The following is a 20,505-nucleotide window of genomic DNA, read 5'->3' as shown; positions in this document are numbered from 1 at the left end:
TCGCAAAGGGTCACACACAACTGAAGCAACTTAGCACACACACACAGTATCAGTCTTAAAGGTGAAAGTCTCCACACTTTCTGACTATAATCAGAAACAGGAGTTGGAGGTCCTCTCTGTCCACTGTTATTCAGCATCATCCTTCAGACCCTAAACAGTGCAATAAGGCAATACAAGGAAAAAAGGAAAGGCATACAAATTGGAAAGCATGAGATAAAACTTCAATCATAGATGATATAATCACATACTTAGAAAATCTTAAGTGAAGTTGCTCAGTCGTGTCCAGCTCTTTGCAACCCCATGAACTGTAGCCTATCAGGCTCTTCAGTCCATGGAATTTTCCAGGCAAGAGTACTGGAGTGGGTTGCCATTTCCTTCTCCAGGGGATCTTCCCAACCCAGGGATCGAACCCTGGTCTTCCACATTGTAGGCAGACACTTTACCATCTGAGCCCCCAGGGAAGCCCTCTTAAGGGAGCTTCAGAATATTTAAAACACCAAAACTAATCAGTGAACTTATGTGGTATGATAGCATAAGTGTGTGTGCTCAGTTAGTTGCTCAGTAGTGTCTGACTCTTTGTGACACTGTGGATCCCTGGGTCAGGAAGATTCCCTGTAGTAGAAAATGACAGTATATAGGATCAACATAAAAGTAAACGTACAGTGGGATTTGCTGTAAGACTCAGGGTACACAAACCTGTGTACAACCTAGAGGGGAGGCAAGAGGTGGGATAGTGTGGGAGGTGGGAGGGAGGTTCAAGAAGGAAGAGACATATGTACACTTGTGGCTGATTCATGCTGATATGTGGCAGAAACATACACAATATTATAAAGCAATTATTCCTCAATTGAAAATAAATAAAACCTAGAAAAAGTAAATGTAATAAATCAAATGGCATCACTGACTCAATGGACATGAGTTTGAGCAAACTCCAGGAGATGGTGAATGACCGGGAAACCTGACTTGCAGCAGTCCGTGGGATCGCAAAGAATCAGACACGACTGATCAACAGCAATCTATTTCAGCATAGTAAGTATTGTGACCCTGATTCTGGGAAAGATTGAAGGCAGGAGGAAAAGGGGATGACAGAGGATGAGATGGTTGGATGGCATCACCAACCCAATGGACATGAGTTTGAATAAGCTCTGGAGTTGGTGATGGACAGGGAAGCCTGGCATGAAAGAGTCAGACACGACTGAGCAACTGAACTGAACTGAAGTATTGTGAACTGAATGTTTATGCCCCCCACCCATTCATATATTGGATTCATAACTGCCACTGTGTTGGTGTTAAGAGGTGGAGTTTGGGGAAGGTACTTAGGTCATGAGGGTGGAGTCCTTAAGTGAAAGTGAAGTTGCTTAGTCGTGTCTGACTCTGCGACCCCGTGGTCTGACTCTGCGACCCCGTGGACTGCAGGCTCCTCCGTCCATGAGATTCTCCAGGCAAGAAGACTGGAGTGGGTTGCCATTTCCTTCTCCAGGGAATCTTCTTGACCCAGGGATCGAACCCGGGTCTCCCACACTGGAGGGAGACGCTTTAACCTCTGAGCCACCAGGGAAGCTATGGAGTTAAATGTTCTTGTAAAAGGAACCCCCGAGATCTCTTTCATCTGTTTAAGTCAGGTTAAGACACAGCAAGAAGACTATGAACCATCTATAGACCAGGAAGTGGGCCATCACCAGACACACAAGCTCCCAGTGACTTGATCCTGGACTATCCAGCCCCCATAACTGTGAGAAGCAAGTTTCTGTTGTTTATAAGCCACTCAGTCAGTGACATTATGGACAGGGAGGCCTGGCGTTCTGCAATTCATGGGGTCACAAAGAGTCGGACACGACTGAGCGACTGAACTGAACTGAACTGAACTGAACAATGTCATTCCGTTACAGTAGCTTCAAGAAACCAAGACACAAGGAATAAAAGTGAATATATACCAGAAATAAAACACTGAAAATGATAAAACATTGCAAAGACAAATTAAAGGTGACCTAAATAAATATGAGGCAGTGAAATGGCAACCCACTCCAGTGTTCTTGCCTGGAGAATCCCAGGGACGGGGAAGCCTGGAGGGCTGCCGTCTCCGGGGTCGCACAGAGTCGGACACGACTGAAGCGACTTAGCAGCAGCAGCAGCAGCAGCAGCAGCAGCAGCAGTTAATGCCAGATTCTAATACACATTTTTTCAGGCTTTTTTTTTTTTTTGTAAAAAGAAATTTCCAACTCAATTTTAAAATTCATATGACAAAACAGAGAACCTAGAATAAGCAAAATAATTTTGAAAAAAAAGAACACAGGCAAAGTATTACACTTCCCAATTTAACACACACCATAAAAATACCATGATAAAAACAATGTGATATTGCCCTAAAAATCTGTATATAAATGATTTAAGTAGGATTGAGTCTAAAAATAGACCCACACATAGATGACTATTTTTTGCCAATGATACTGAGTATTCAATGAGGAAGTGATAGTCTTTGCAACAATGTGAACAACCAGATTATCTGTATAAAAAATGAACATTAACACATCTTACACTGTACAAAAAAATAACTTGATATGGATTTTAGACTGAAATATGAGAGCGGCAACTGTTAAGCATCTTGAAGGAAGCCTGGGAGAAAATATGACAATGGTTTAGACAGTGATTTCTTAAACAAAAACACAAGCCAGGAAACAAAAACTTAAGAATGTCTCAATAAAAATTAAAAACCTTTGATCTTTGGTAAACATTGTAAAAAAATGAAAAAGCCACAGACAAGAAGCAAATATTAGCAAATCATGTATCTAACAAGGAACTTAATATAGAGTACATAAAGGAATCTTATCTTTCAACAAGAAACAAACAATTAATGAAAAACATTTGAACAGACATTTCACCAAATTAGATATATGAATAATCAGTAAACACATAAAAAGAAGCTTTTTATCATTAATAAGTCATTATAAAAAGTAAAAAAATAATTGCAGATTGATTTCATTCATAATATTTAAAATCATGTAAAGAATCCCACATGTAAAACTGTATTCATGAGTCATAGCAAGATATAAATGTAAACAAGTATACTAACATATAGTATGGAGAAGACTCTTGAGAGTCCCCCTTCGACTGCAAGGAGATCAAACCAATCAACGCTAAAGGAAATTAATACTGAATATTCATTAGAAAGACTGATGGTGAAGCCAAAGCTCCAATACTTTGACCAACTAATGCAAAGAGCTGACTCAATAGAAAAGACCCTGATGCTGGGAAAGATTGAAGGCAGGAAGAGAAGAGGCTATCAGAGGATGAGATGGTTGGATGGCATCACTGATTCAATGGATGTGACTTTGAGCAAGCTCTGGGTGAAGGACAGAGAAATCTGACGTGCTGCAGTCCATGGGGTGGCAAAGAGTTGGACATGTCTCTGAGTGGCTGAAAAACAACACGCTAATATAAGCAAATGCATGCATATATGTAATAACAAAGTACTTGTAGGTATTTAGTGGACTCTCCATGTGTCTCAGTGGTAGAGAATCCAGCTGCCAATGGAGGAGAGGCAGCAGATTCAGCTTCGAGCCTTGGGTCCATAAGACCCCCTGGAGGAGGAAAAGGCACCCACTCCAGTGTTCCTGCCTGGAAAATCCCATGAACAGAGGAGCCTGGCGGGCTGCAGTTCATGGGGGCACAAAGAGTCAGACACGACTGAGCGTGTGGGTATTTAAATTAACACGTATGTTATCATAAAAACTTGTTTGGAGATAATAGATACCAATAATCGAAATGGGGATTTTTTGGAATAAAGACAGAGACCATTAGGATATAAGAGTAGTAAATAGATCTATATTTAAACTCTAATATTTATATTTATATATTTTTATATTTTTATACATTTTTTGAATATTTAATTGCTTGAAGTCTGTCAGAATTTGATAGAATATAGGGCATGCCTATAGAATCTGTTTGTTAATATTACATCTATAATCTCTAGGTTAAAATTCTGGGTCAGATGACTTCATAATTCAACACTCTTTTAGATTTTAGAAAACTGATATGTGTATGATTTAACAGCCCCAGCAGGATTAGAGACAACAACATATAATTAAACACATGAATATTTCTGCCACAAAAGATGAATATTCACACAAAGAGGGGATTATAAACAATCTCACTTTCCTTCAGTTTAGGATGTGCTGTCAAATAAAAGGGCCACAAACTTTATGAGGAATGTGGTTTTCAGAATCGTTTGGATTTGGGTATTGCTGATCAGAGATTGTGGATCTTCAGTAGTTTGTCGTAAGGCTCATATGTTAAAAGCAATTATAAATAATGAATGACTTGACCCTCAAGATTAAGGGCTCTTCAGCTTCCTACACAATTAGCTTAGGTCTAAAAATAAACAACTATTATCTGCTGGACTGAGTTTTGTAACCATCTTCTCTGATCTCCCTAAATAGCTGCAGGGAACTCTCCTCTGACACATCTCTGATTGTGTTTTCTTTGCTGGGTTCTGGTTCAAGGTCAAGTTCAAGTGTGCTCTCTGTTCCTCCCCACCCCCCACCCCACTCATTGGCACCCCACAGTGTTAGGATTCGGGCAGGGTTTTCTTATTTCATGACCCATACTTCTGAGTTCTTAGTCCTTACATCTGCAAATACTCAAAACTAAATTTAAATTTAACTTGTTCTGCTTCCTTCCAATATGCTTGCAAAACACTAGCTGCCTCTTTAACTCTTTAACTTACAAGTGGCTTCAATTCCATGCCTGATCTGGCAGGTTTCCCTATAACCTACATGTGTGCTCTGCCTATAGCCCCTGTTGTCATCAACAGATTCTCGTTGCTGTGGTGATAAAGGGGGCATCGAAAGTCACTTTCAGAGTAAGAGTCACTTTCTGCCTGGGGTCCAGACTGAGTGCACATTCCCTGTTACACACTGTGCTGATACTTCCTGTGTAACATCATCAAAAATCCCCAGCAGCACAGAACACAATTGAATCACTTCCTGTTTATTCTATGTAGGTCAGTTGTTACATAGGCTTGTAAAGTTTCATTAAAAGTTTTTGAGACTACCCTAAGATTGACAAGTTTGTTTCCAAACACACAGCCGACCACCTCCTATCATCACCCTTCCCACGAGGAGAACATTTGGCTCTTAGGATTATATATTGTTTTGGCTTCGTTTTTCTCCTTTGATTATGAACCAATGAAAATTCGTCACAGACAAAGGGTCTTGATGTCTGGACTGCTTTATGGACCATTAGACAAATGTTGTGTTGAGATAAATGTGTCAATCCATATTCAGAGTTTTACTCTGAAACTGCCACTAGATTTTCCCTTGCTAGTGGGCAATTTGTTGACAAGTTAGAAAATATATAGCAAAAGACAAACATTTATAGAACACTCAACACCTTTTCCCGATGAGGTGAAAAGAAGAAATAGCTTCACACCAATGATCCAAGTTTTTAAATAGCTCTGATTTCATTCCTGCAAGCCTCCTTTTAGTTACTTGTAACCACCTTTTGGTAACAGGAAATTATCATAGGTACAAGAAAAGATTTTTGTATAGGATGTTCTTTGCAGTGTTCTTCACACACAAAGGGGCAACTTTCTCAACTGACAAAATTGGGTAAATGAGTAAATAAAGTAATGGGACATTTTATTACAAGAAATCATGCAGCTATTAAAAACTATACTATCGAGGAGTATTTAACTCATAAATGAAAGTGATTAGGATTGACATGAAATGAGAAATGCAAGACACAAGACTATCGGGTTGGCCAAAAATCTCATTTGGTCATTCCATAGGTCTTGTAAGAACGGAATTGTGGCCAACCCAAGTATACTGCTAAGGTCAATGTGGCAAAGTTTATAAATATATACACTCAAGTGATAGTGCTTCCTTTTAAACTACATTTATCATCTATACACTTGTTTGTTTTTTTCCACTTTTTCAAAAGTTAACGTACTATTTTTAAAGAGAGAAAAGACACATTTATATTTATCAAAGAGTATAATAATCAGAGCTACCTTAGCTGCCTCTTGGAATTGAGGTCCACTGTCCTTTAATTGGGAGAGGGCACTGGCACCCCACTCCAGTACTCTTGCCTGGCAAATCCCATGGATGGAGGAGCCTGGTGGGCTGCAGTCCATGGGGTCACAAAGAGTCAGACATGACTGAGCGACTTCACTTTCACTTTTCACTTTCCTACATTGGAGAAGGAAATGGCAACCCACTCCAGTGTTCTTGCCTGGAGAATCCCAGGGACGGGGGAATCTGGTGGGCTGCCATCTCTGGGGTCGCACAGAGTCGGACACGACTGAAGCGACTTACCAGCAGCAGCAGCAACAGTCCTTTAATTCTGTCTCTATCTGCTACACCTGTCGACTCATTCATATTGTCTCACCATTTCTTTAAATAACTTTGTGACAGGTCTCACGGTCACTGATGAAATGACAAATCAGCAACAACCTGATTGATGTAAAGTCCTGCCTTCAAAACCAGAAAGGATTCATACGATTATTCGCATTACTTCTCTTAAACCCTTATAAAGGGTTTGCTAAGGAAATTAATGGTAAGAATTCATAAGGAGACACACTTCAGATAGTTTGGTCAGGTCCTGGCAAGCAACGATAAAGCCAGAAGTAATATTTTAAGATGTGTCTGGTTCTCTTCTAGCCATTACAATGGATTTCCCCAGATGGGCCTCCAGGGACGACACTTTCTTAACCAGTTCAAGAAGAAATATAACAGAGCAATTAAGTCCAGGAACTCAGGGGTCTAGTTGCTTGTGTCTGAGTCTTGGTTCCTCGTCTTAATGACTGTGCCGCAAAGTTACTGAGACTACCTCCGTCTCAGAGTCTCACCTGTAAAATGAAAGAAATAAGGAAAGCTTTCTGGCCAGCTTTCTATGAAGCTGGTCATTCCTTTATTCCTAATCTGGAATAAAGGGCCCTGGACACTGTGTCACTCACTAAAGGTATCAGAGTGAATGCGACAGACACATTTCTTGCCCAGATGGAACTTACATTTCACTGGGAGAGAAACATAGTTAGCCAGCAAGCGAGAAACATTCTGGCTTCAAGTGCTATGAAAAGTCATAAAAAATAAAGAAGATGGGACTAGAGAATGGTGGGATTGTGTGCCTATTTTAGATAAGGGGGTTCATGAAAGCATCTCCAAGTGAGAGTCAGAATAAAGGATCAGAAGAGAGGGGTGGGGGGGGTTACTGAGTTTATGAAACAGGAAGGAAACCATTGTCCAGGTGCAGATTGATTGCAGTAATTCAGCTGAAGCCCTGGGACAGCTTTCCCTACAGAAGCACAGAAGGGATCCAGGAAGTGGTTGACTTAGAAGAAGTTGGAGAGGAAAGCCTCGAGGTGCATATATACAATGGAATATTACTCAGCCACTAAAAGGAATGGAAAAGGGTCATTGTAGAGACATGGATGGACCTAGAATCAGAAAGAGAAAAACAAATATCATACACTAAAACATTTATGCGGAATCTGCAAGAATGGTACAGATAAACTTATTCCCAAGGCAGGACTAGAGACACAGACATAGAGAATGAACATATGCTCACAGGGGACGAAGGTGTGGATGGAATGACTTGGGAGAATAGCACTGACATATATATACTACCATGTGTAAAATAAATAGCTAGTGGGAAGATGCTAAAAGCACAGGAAGCTCAGCTTGGTGCTCTGTGACAACGCAGAGGGGTGGGATGGGAAGCAGGTGGGAAGGAGGTCCAAGAGGGAGGGGATACCTGTATACATATAGCTGATTCACTTCATTGTACAGCAGAGACTAACACAACATTGTAAAGCAATTATATTCCAACAAAATATAATTATAATAAATTAAAACGTAAAGTTACTACTAATAATAATAAAGAAAAGCATTGACAGGATTTGCTCTTGGATGGGCCATTTGGCCATAAGGAAAAGATGGGAAGAAGGATTACAACCAGGCTTGGGGCTGGGCAATAGGATAGATGCTGACACCATTGCCAAGCAGAGAAGATGGGTTGGAGCAGGTCCGAGAGGGAGATCGAATCCAGCTTTGACTTTGTTAAGTCTGGGAGATCTTTAGGCAGCTGGGCAGGGTGTTGAGAAGGCAGTTAGATGAACACACCCATCCAGGTGTGGATGGCATTAACTGTCATGAGATTAGATGAGATGACCTAGGACGTCTGTGCAGGTATGACGGTGAGGACTGAGGGACATGTGAACAAGTGGAGAGCAGAAGGCAAAGAAGCAGTCAAACACGATATTGAGAAGGAGCAGCCACGGAGGAAACTTGGAAACCACAGAGGGTGGTGTCTCAGAGGCCAAGCAAGGAAAATAATTGATGCTGTATAAGATACTCTGTGTGTTGGAAAGTGCCCTCAGGCAAGTCACAACCTCTCTGAGCCTCAGTTTTCTCGACTGAGAAATGGGGACAAAGTCCCATCACTGGGAGTTTCACAGAGGGAGCGGTTTCAGAGGGAGAATTCACAGAGATAAAGGATGCAAAGCATTTGGCACATCGCCTGAACATATTACATGTTCACTAATTATTATGACATGGGAACATAATAATAGCTAGAAAGAAAAATTTTAATTGCTTGAGAAACACAGCTTTCATTGCCTGCCAGCTAGCTACCTGTCTCAGAAAGTTCTTCTGGGGCTACCCCTGTCCTTCCCTTCCCTTATTTTCCCTTCATTCTTCTCTTTCTCCTTCCCTCCCTCTGTCCCCCAACTTCTTTTCTCCTTCCTTCCTTCTTTTTTACTGGCCTCAGGTACCCATAACTGGAATAATTGTAATTTCAGTTCATGGCACATTTTGATTTATTTAATTTACTGTACGGATATCGTTAATAGCCTGCAGCCCAAAAATGAAAGCTAAGTCCTTGACTACATATAACCCTGTGCTACCACCCCGATTCCAGGCCATGTCTCCTCTCACTCATGGTGATCAATGTCCTCAGCTCTCAGCTTATCATTGGCTTGCTTTCTTTGTTCATAGATTTACAGCATCTAGGAATATTCCTAAAAAGCACTTTTAATTTGCTGGTTTTAAACTCTATAAAAAGAGCATCCTGCTGCCCCGTGTATGACTGTTTCCATGTAAAGTCATATTGCTAATATTCAGCTTTTAGTTGTCCATCATTACAGTTCATTATTTTTGACTACTGTCTAGTAGTCCATTTTTTGAATGTAACATGGTTCGTCCTTTGAATGTCATACTAGTAGGCAATGTTGTTGCTCCTCAACTTTTACAGTTGTGATCAGTAAGGCTATGACGTGTTTGCATATGTCTCCCACTGTGTGTGCATAAGAATTTCTTTCAAGACAATGCTTAGAAATAGAATTACTAGGGCTATGGGTTTTGTGAAAACTCAACTTTAAGATATAATATCAAGTTGATTTTTAAAGAAATTGCATTCATTCTCCTTTTCACCATTCTCTAATACCCATCACTTGTATTGATGGATCTTATAGTATAAGGGATTGTGTGTTGGAGAAGACTCTTGAGGGTCCCTTGGACAGCAAGGAGATCAAACCAGTCAACCCAAAAGGAAATTCATTGGAAAGACTGAAACTGAAGCTGAAGCTCCAGCTGTTTGGCCACCTGATGTGAAGAACGGACTCATTAGAAAAGACCCTGATGCTGGGAAAGACTGAAGGCAGGAGGAGGAGGAGGACAGAGGATGAGGTGATTGGATAACATCACTCACTCGATGGGCATGAGTTTGACCAAGCTCCAGGAATTGGTGATGAACAGGAAACCTGGCATGCTGCAGTCCATGGGGTTGCAAAGAGTTGGACATGACTGAGCGACTGAACTGAACTGAAGGGACTCTCAGGAGTCTTCTCCAGCACCACAACTTGAAACCATCAATTCTTCAGCACTCAGCTTTCTTTATGGTTTAACTCTCATATGCATACGTGACTACTAGAAAAAATATAGCTTTGACTATAGAGACTTTTGTTTGCAAGGTGTATCTCTGCTTTTGATTTCTCATAGCTTTCCTTCCAAGAAGCAAGTATCTTCTAATTTCATGGCTGAGTCACTATCTGCAGCAATACTAGAGCCCAAGAAAATTAAATTTGTCATTGCTTCCACTTTTCGCCTTCTATTTACCTTGAAGTGATGGTACCAGATGCTATGATCTTCGATTGTTTTTAATGTTGAGTTTCAAACCAACTTTTTCACTCTCCTCTTTCAACCTCATCAAGAGGATCTTTAGTTTCTCTTCACTTTCTGCCATTAGAGTGGTATCATCTGCATATCTAACCTCCTGAGGTTGTTGATATTTATCCCAGCAGTCTTAATTCCAGCTTGTGATTCATCCAGATGGGTGCTTCACATGATATAGTCTGCATACAAGTTAAATAAGCAGGGTGACTGTATACAGCCTTGTCATTTTCCTTTCCCAATTTTGAGTCAGTCTGTTGTTCCATGTCCAGTTCTAAATGTTGCTTTAACTTGTATACAGGTTTCTCAGGAGATAGGTAAAGTGGCCTGATATTTTCATTTCTTTAAGAATTTGTTGTGATCCACACAGTGAAAGGCTTTAGTGTAGTCAATGAAGCAGAAGTAGATGTTTTTCTGGAATTCCCTTGCTTTCTCCATAATCCAACAAATGTTGACAATTTGTTCTCCAGTTCCTTTGTATCTGAGCTTCCCTGGTGGCTCAGATGGTAAAGAATTCGCCTGCAATGCAGGAGACCTGGGATCTTCCCCAGGTTGGGAAGATCCCCTGGAAAAGGGAATGGCAACCCACTCCAGTATTCTTGCCTAGAGAACCCCCATGGACAGAGGAGCCCGGCGGGTTACAGTCCATGGGGCTGCAAAGAGTTGGACACGACTATGTGACTTTCACTTTCACTTCACTGTCCTTTGTGTCTTGGCACCCAGCTTGTATATCTGGAATTTCTCAGTTAATGTACTGCTGAAGCCTGCATTGAAGGATTTTTAGCATATCTTGTGAGCATGTGAAATGAGCCCAATTATATGGTAGTTTGAACATCCTTTGGCATTGCCCTTCTTTGGGATTGGAATGAAAACAGGCCTTTTCCAGTCCTGTGGCCATCCTTGTCTGTGTCACCACACACCATGCAATTTTACACCTTCGTTTACGTTGTTCCTTCTAACGTCCTGTATTCTCCTCTCATCTCAGGGAACATCTACTCATTTGGTAACATTTAACTCATGCATCACTTTTTTCTTTCAGAGCATTTTTGTTTTTCCAGGCTGGGTGAGCTTCCCACAATTCCTTGCATTTACATCTTACGCAAGCTTTTCAAATTTCAATTGAAGTGCTCTATGTGTTTCTTTTACCCATTATACTGTGATCATAGGGACAGCATTATATTTCTCTTAGGTTTTCTAATGCCTAACATAGAATCCTTCATTTACAAAATATTCCTTAAATGTTCATTTAATTAAGCTCCAAAGTCATCCTAATAATCAGAGGTCATTGGGGTGGGATCTGGGCTAAGTCAATGTCACTAAGTGAAAATTATTCCTCCCAACAAAAAAACCATCAGGGAACCTGAATCTTAGTCCTTTCTCATCTTTGAAACAATGTGAGACCATTGTTGGACATTTCTGTCTGAGTATCAGTCTTTCATTACAAGTTTGGCATAATTCCTGGCCTCCATATCTAGGTGGAAGCTCTTTGAATTTTAAAAGAGGAGAAAAATGAAACAAGATTTGAGTGTTTTGAAAATACGAGGATGAACACTACATAGGGCTTTGATTTTAGTAATCCCACGAAAACCCTCAGACTTTTGAAGAAGCATCAGAATGTATTTTGTAGCATGAATGCTCTTGCAAGGGCATAAGTAAATTTTCAAATGCGTGGCACTATGAATCTCTCTCAATCTGTCTCTCTCTCTTTTTCATTATATATATAAAACCTTAATTGTCAGGTAGTCTTTGCTGAAGAATCATTAAAAAATGATAAGATTCAAAGGCTGTCCTTTTTTATTTCAAGAATGTAACAACTACTTAAACAGTAAATTAAAGATTCATTGTATTCTATTATTTAATAACATTTAAAGGAACTCTTTATATTGCTTCAGTGAAACAACTTTTAAACTATACATTAAAGATTCAATTCTATTTTATTATATCCTTAATCTAGGGGGGTAAATTATCTATCACTAAGCATCATTTAACATTTTAATGAAACACTTGATTATTTTGACAAAGAACTGGCTATAACCACAATGATCACATTTTCCAAAGAAGAAGATAATTGTTAATCTTTAGCATTAGATTCAAAGCTCAGCTCTGGGAAATCCTTGGGCTCTGAGGCGGTGTCTTGGGGTCACCATAGGGAGTGAGGGAGGCATGGAGGGACAAAATGTGTCTATACACTTTTGATAAAGTATTTGAGTATACATAGAAGTAAAGGTATTAAGTTCACAAATGCCCGTGTGCCTAATGTGCACAATGTAGCAAATGAACCAGTTTACCACCACATCTGTTCAGATTTCTTTAACTAACACATCAGACATAAAGTTGAGTTCACTTTTGCAAATATCTCATTCCTCTCTCTTTTACCCTAGCGGTCATTAGCATTTTGAAGTTGTTGTGTATCCTTCCCATCCAATACTTTTAACACCTATAGTACATGCCTTTTATTGGTGAATAATAAATGGTACTATTTGATGTGTACTTAAAAATTACATGAGTGGTATTATACTGTATATATCTTACTGTAATCCTTTTGAACTGTGGTGCTGAAGAAGAGTCTTCAGAGTCCCTTGGACCACAAGGAGATCCAACCAGTCCATCCTAAAGGAAGTCAACCTTGAACATTTATTGGAAGGACTGATACTGAAGCTGAAGCTCCTATACTTTGGCCACCTGATGTGAAGAGCTGACTCATTGGAAAAGACTGATGCTGAGAAAGATTGAAGGTCAAAGAAGGGTGCAGCAGAGGATGAGATGATTAGATAGCATTATCAACTCAATGGACATGAATCTGAGCAAACTCCAGGAGATCTTAGAGGACAGGGGAGCCTGGCGTGCTACAATCCATGGGGTCACAGAGTCAAACATGACTTAACAACAACAACAAAAACAACATTCTGTTATTATCCAAAATTGCTTTAAGATTTGTCTATGTTGATACACACAGATCTGGTTCAACTGTTTTAACAGCTATGCATCTACATTGTCAAGGGTCTTGGTTGCGAATAACAAAAAGTGAATCTCATTTAATCAAGCAGAAGATGATTTAATAGAAAAGATATTGCAGGGTTGATCAAAGAAATAGAGTCTGAAGAAACTTCAAGACAAGGATAGCTGGAGCAGCAGGTCAAGCGGCTGAAATCACAGTCGCCATCTTATCAAAGGAAGTGTGATCAGTTACCTTGCTGGCGCCTCTGGACTGTACATGCCATGAGCGTGGCCCCCACTACCAACACCGTTAAGTTAGGCACGTCACTCTGTCATGGCACCATCGCTGGCACTGCTAACATGTGCCAATCATCCTGTCCATGCGTCGGTGCTGACGCCACTGCACTGTGAGAGCCACTCTGCTGGGATGCATCCCTGGACATGGATCCCAGTCTGGTCACTGTCATTGCTGGTGCTCACTGCTGCTGCTAACTCCTTCATTCTGGTGTTCGATTTATTCTTATTTTTCAGGCACTGTGAGCAGAGCACTGAATGCCACTGAATATTTGTCCTCGTAGGCCTTACACTTTGGAGGAAAAGACAGATAATAAACAAATTATATTTATATCTGCATCTGTATTTATATCTACATGACTGGCAAAGTCATGTAAGACTCAGGACTCAAAGTCCCCAGCAGAATTTTGGAGGAACATGTCATTGTTCACAGTGCTATACCTGTCAAGAAGCCAGAGAAATAATTTCTACTTCCTATTTGGAGCCAGGAACAACAAACTTTGTTTCTCCTAAAAGAGGATACAGGGTGTTAAAACTGCCATCTTTCAAAGTTTAACCACTCCATCGTAGGGAATGAAATGAGGTTCAGCGTTGTTTTAATTTCCTTGATCCGTAGTGAGATACGTGTTCGCTACCCACTGGAGTTTTCTCCTCTATGACATGCTGCATTTATCTCTGCATGCTTTTCTCCTGCTTTGCCTTTTCTCCTATTTTATATTGTAGGGGGAAATGCATAATCTGATTTCAATGTACTAAACCTGGATAGATGTAGGGATGGTGGTTGAGTCACTCAGTTATATCCAACTCTTGCGATTCCCTGGACTGTAGCCCACCAGGATCCTCTGTCCATGATATTCTCCAGGCAAGAATACTGGAGTGGGTAGCCTTTCCCTTCTCCAAGGGATCCTCCTGACTCAGGGATCAAACCCAAGTCTCCTGCACTGCAGGCAGAGTCTTTACCAACTGAATGGGTAAGTGTGTTGCGATTATATTCTCCCATACTGAATGACAACAATGTAATCACAATCTTGGAACAGAATATTTCCATCATCCCCCAAATTCTCTCCTACTTATTTGCAGTCAATCCATTGGTTTTTTTAATTGTAGTTTTAATTTAGTTTTCCTTAAAGACAAATGACTTTGAGTAATTTTTAATGTATTTATTGAGATTCCTATATCTTCTTTGGTAAAATCTGCTCTATACCCACAATTTTAAAAATTAGGTTTCCTTTTATCGTCGACTTGCAGGAGTTCTTTGTATATTCTGAATATATGCCTGTGATCAGGTAAATATTTTGCAAATATTTTCTCCCAGTTCATAGCTTGCCTTTTCATTTTTCTGTCTTATCAAAGAAATGGCTTTAATTTCTGTAAAGTTACATTCCTTTTTTTTTTTTAAAGATTTATGTTTCTGGTGTCCTAAGAAATTTTTGCCTAGCTCAAGGTCACAACTATTCTTTCTACCTTTTTTGTCTAGAACTTTTGCAGTTTTAGTGGCTGTTATGTTTAGGTGTATAGTTCATTCCTAATTAACTGTTTACATAGTGTGAGGTAAGGGTTGAGTTTCATTGTTTTCCATCTGGATGTCCAATTATTCAAGTATCACTTGTTGCAAAGGCTATTCTTTCCCCTTTGAATTACTTTCCAGCTTTGTTGAAATTCAGCTGACTGTATATTGAAGATGTATTTGTTCACTTTCCATTCTTTTCCATTTATCTATTATGTCTGTCTTTACACCAATAACACAATGTCTTGATTACTGTAGCTTTATAGTAAGCTTCCGTTCAAGTACTGTATTAATAATTACCTTCAAACTGTTTTAAATACTTAGCATTTCCACCTAAATTTTAGAATCATCTTGCCAATTTAAAATAAAAATTCCTGCTGTGATTTTGATTGAGACTTTTCTGAATCTACAGTTGAATTTTAAAATGTTGAACTGAGTGATATTGAATCTTCCAATCTATAACATACCTTATCTTTTCGTTTATTTGGATTTCACTCAGCTGAGTAATGTTTTGCATGTCTAGTGTACAGATTATGCAAATATTCTGTTAAATTTTTCCTTTTGTGTATCATGTTTTTGATGTTTTGGTAAATGATGTGGTTTGTTTAAATTTTATTTTTTAAGTGTCCATTGCTAATATAAGAAATAAATTTGATTTTTGTATTCTGACTTTCTGTCTTGGGGCTTTGCTAAGTTCATTTATGTGGTATAAAATTTCCTTTACATTTTTCTTTGAATTTTCTATTTAAATAGTCCCATTACTCTGAATAAGGATACTTCTTCTTTTCCAACTTGGACGCCTTTATGTCTTTTCTCTTGTCTGCTTGTACAAGATGGATAACACACAAGTGGTGAGTGGACATCTGTGCCTTGTTTCTTATCTTTAGAGGAAAGAATTTAATCTCTTGCCGCTAAGTATCATGATGGCCCGAGATTTTCCTAGATTCTCTTTATCAAGTTGAACTCTGCATTTCTAGCTTGCAAAGTTGGTTTATTTCATTTTCCTGTCTTGTCATGAATAGGTGCTAAATTTAGGAAATATATTTCTGCACCTATTGCAATGATTTTTCTTTTTTTAGCCTATTATTATAGTGAATTATACTGATATTAGAATGATTAGTTGAAATTACACTACTGCAATAAACCCCTTTGATTATTGCATTGTGACTTTATGTGTGTGTCTGTGTTTGTGGTGGTAGAGTTGATAAAAAATTCTTATGAAACTTTACCTCTGTGTCCTTGAGGGATATCGCTCTGTAGTTTTCTTTGGGTGTGATAAAATTGTCTAGATTGAGAATAATAGTGCAAGATTCATAAAATAAGTTGAGAAGTAGACTCCCCTCTCATATAGTTTACAAGAGTTGGTTAGAGGTCTTCTTTAAATATTTCATAGAATTCGTCAGTAAAATATATGTTGGCCAAGAGTCATTGTTGTTCTACGTTTGTTTTACTGTTGTTGCCATTTAGTTGTTTAGTCATCTCTGGCTTTTTTTGATGTCATGGACCACAGGATTTCCCAGGCAAGAATACTGGAGTGGGTTGCCATTTCCTTCTCCAGGAGATCTTCTCGATTCACGGATCAAACTCCCATCTCCTGCCTTGGCAGATGGATTCTTTACATAGGCCACCTGGAAAGCCTATGTTCGCTTTATTTAGGGTTTATTTGTGTTTAGGACTTTCCTGGGGGCTCAGACGGTAAAGCGGAAGACCTGGATTCCTAGGGTTACTCCGTCCATGGGGTTGCAGAGAGTTGGACACAACTGAGCAACTTCACTTAACTTTTCTGTGTTTATTTGTTTGGAGTTTATTTGTGTGTGGGAATTTTTTTCTTTAATGGTTTTCTCCAGAGCCTGGGACAAGGCTTACCCCAAGTATAAACTTTTTGGGGGGCGCGGAGGGGGAGGGAGTGTATTTTAACTGCAAATTTGATCTATATATCAGATACCAAAAACTGCAGGCTATCATCTTCAGTCAGTTTGGTGTTTTGTGTCTTTCAATGACCTTGCCCGTTTCACCTAAGCTGCTGATTTTCTTGTATCAAAAAGTTGTTCATCATATTTTATGATTGCTACTTTAATATTTTTATCATCATTTGGTATGTCATCTCTTTCATTCTTACTTAGAGTAATTTTGTGTCTTTTTTCTGCTTTGTCTTGATCAGCTTCTCTGGAGATTAATCAATTTAATTAATCTTTTCAAAGAACCAGATTTTGGCTTCATTGATTTCTTTCTATTGTATATCTATGTTCCATGTCCCTGGTTCCTGTTTTTTTTTTTTTTTTTATTATTGCTCTGGATTTATTTGCTGTTTTTTTCTCTTTTAAGTTTCTTTTGTAGAAGATTGGATCATTGATTTGAGATATTCATTTTTTACTACAAGTATTTACTCCTACACATTTCTCTCTAAGAACATCCCATACATTTCTATATATTGTGCTTTTATTTTCATTTCATTTATAGCATTTGCTAGTTTTACTGCACTTTTGCTCTGAATAGTTACTTAGAAGTAATTTACCAGCATTTTAGGGTTTTCTAGATATATTACTAATTTATGGTTTAATTTTGGTATGGTTAGATAACTGCATTATTTTATTGTATTATTTAAATCCTTTTAAATTTATTGAGGCTTTCTTGGGTCTATATTGATAATAGACACTCTTCTTAGTTTTTCTTATTCACTTAACAAAAGTTTATGATTAATGTGTACTGAATTTCATCAAATCGTGTTTATGCATCGATTGAGATGATTACATATATGTTTTCTTTCCTGTAAGTTGTTGATATTGTTAGTCATTAAGTCGCATCCAACTCTCTGAGATCTCATGGACTGTAGCCCTCCAGGCTCCTCTGTCCATGGGATTTCCCAGGCAAGAATATTGGAGTGAATTGCCTTTCCTTTTCCAGAGGATCTTCCTGACCCAGGGATCGAAACTGCAATTCCCACCTGGCAGGCAAATTCTTTACCACTGATCCACCTGGGAAGTCCAATTTTTGATACTGTGATCTATATTAATAAACATTATGATTTTAAGCACATCTTACACTTCTGAGGTAAATCCAGAATGCAGTATTTTAAAACACAACCAATTTGGCTTGCTAATATTACATTTATGATTTTTTGCCTACATCTCAGTAGGAGTGATTTATACATTTTCCCTTCATGTCCTGTCCTCTGATTTTGAAATCAACCTAGTACTAATATTATAGAATAACTTGGATGGCTCCTTTCCTTTCCTTTATTCAGAAGCTATTTGTAAAAAACATAGTTTATTTGTTCCCTGGTCGTTTGATAAAATTTATTCTTAAAATAATTCACATTCAATGTCTAAGAAAGACACATTGATGTAATCTATATGTCAGCAAGTTTATTTCATAACAGTAATTGGTTTCTTCAGATATTTTATTTCTTTTATTTCAATTCTAGTAATTCATATTGTTTCAATGATTATCCATTCCATATAAAACCATCACACTCACTATAACAAAGCTATTCATATAATCTTCACTTTATCTGTTATTAATCTTCTTTGTTCCTAATATTTTTGTTTGTGACTTCTTTCTTTTTTCCTCCTCATTTAATCTTGTCATTGTGCTCAATTGCTCAGTCATGTCTGACTCTTTTTAACCTCATGGACTGTCGCCTGCCAGTCTCCTCTCCCCATGGATTTTTCCAGGCAAGAATACTGGAGTGGGTTGCCATTTTCTTCTTCAGGAGATCTTCTGAACCACTGACCCACCTGGAAAGCCCCAGTTAATCTTACCAGAGGTTTGTCTGTTTCAATAATATTTTAAAGAATTAGCTTTGATTTCATCAATTCTTATTATTTTTCTAATTAGTTCTTTTTGTTTTATTACATCTTTGCTTCTATTTCCTTTGATTTTACTCTGTTGCACTTTATCTAACTTATTGAGTTAGGTGGCCAATTCAACAAATTTTTTAGAATTTAATATTTCTTAATATTTAACTTTAAAGTTACAAATTTCCATCTAAAATTTCAATCTCACCTGACATTCTTATGGATAATGACTTTGTTATTTAGTCTAAAAAAATTTTTTTACTTGCATTATTTTTTCTTATTTGTTCCATAAACTATTGAGTTGTCTTTTTTTTTCTTTTTAGTGTCTAAATATATGGTGGGCCTGGAAGACATTATTATTTCATGAATCTCTGAATTTCTTGAAATGTTTTTAGAAATAATGGTCTATTTGATATAGTTTTTGATACCGGTTTAAATTTCTGTTCCAGATATTGGTCAATGTTTCTGACAAATACATGGATATTCTTTTAAAAAGGGTATTCTCTATGTTTTTAGGATCTTATTATAGCTTAAGCTTTTCAGTATGCTATTCAAATTTCTTATGTCTTTATTAAGTTTTTAATCTTCATCTCATAACAGTTTAAAAAGAGGGCTACCAAAATATCTCCAATGACGAATTTGCCAATTTCTCCTTACAACTCTATAAATCTCAGTTTTATATGGATTATAGTCATGTTGTTAGTTGCATTAAATTTCATGATTATTATATATTCTGATAAACTGCTTCTCTTATTATGTTACAACTTGCAAATCTTTAATGCCAATTTGACTTAAAATTTATTTTTCTGACATTCTTTTAGAATATTTTTGTTTAGCATTTGTCAGATATTTCTTTTTGCATTCTTCCACTAACAAACATCTAGCATCAATTTCTTTTTAGATGTGTTTCTTACAAACAGCTCATAGCTAGATAGTGCTTTGGGGGACACTGCTGTTCATGTTTATCATTTCCAAGTTTATAAGCTAAATAAAGTTCTTGGACTGCACGAAATCATGCATGTTTAATAAAAAGCTTTACCACCACCTGAACCCACACATGTAAGTGGAGGCAGACTTGCCTTTATAGCTCAGAACTCCCACATTTAAAGGGGACTTTTCCTTTATGCTATGCGTGCTTATATGTAGAAGGAAGAAATACTTCAGTGTGCAGATTACATGTACACTGAAGTATTTCTTTTATATATATATATATATATACACACATATACACACATCATATATGTATATATATATATGTTGGAAAATCATATATATATATGGAAAATATGATGGAAAGGCCACCTAACAAAGTAGAAAGAACTAACTAGACAGCAGAGAGCTCAAGCCCTCCAGACTTTGCCAGCTTCTCTCTGTGTGAATTCAGTCAAGGCATTAACCTCTCTGGTCCTCAATCTGCCATGTTGCTGGATCACCAAAGAAATATGTATCCTCTTCATATAAAAATCACTAACAGCTCCTCTTGGTGGATCAGTGGTAAAGAATCTGCCTGCCAACCAGAAAACAGGGTTCAATCCCTGGGTCAGAAAAATCCTCTGGAGAAAGAAATGGCAACCCGCTCCAGTATTCTTGCTTGGGAGGTCCCAGGGACAGAGGGGCCTGGCAGACTACTGTCCATGGGGTCACAGAAGGTTGGACATGACTTAGCGAGTAAGTAACAACAATTATTTCTACCAAGTGCATTTTAAAGGTGAAGAAATTCATGTTCAGTGAGGGAAAATTGACTTGGCTCAGGTGAATATCCTAGATAATATTCTCTTTACTATTTCATGCAGTCTCCTTTTTAAAA

The sequence above is a fragment of the Oryx dammah genome, unplaced genomic scaffold (genome assembly GCF_014754425.2).
Source record: "Oryx dammah isolate SB20612 unplaced genomic scaffold, SCBI_Odam_1.1 HiC_scaffold_16, whole genome shotgun sequence".
Classification (NCBI taxonomy): domain Eukaryota; kingdom Metazoa; phylum Chordata; class Mammalia; order Artiodactyla; family Bovidae; genus Oryx; species Oryx dammah.
This window is presented reverse-complemented; position numbering follows the sequence as displayed.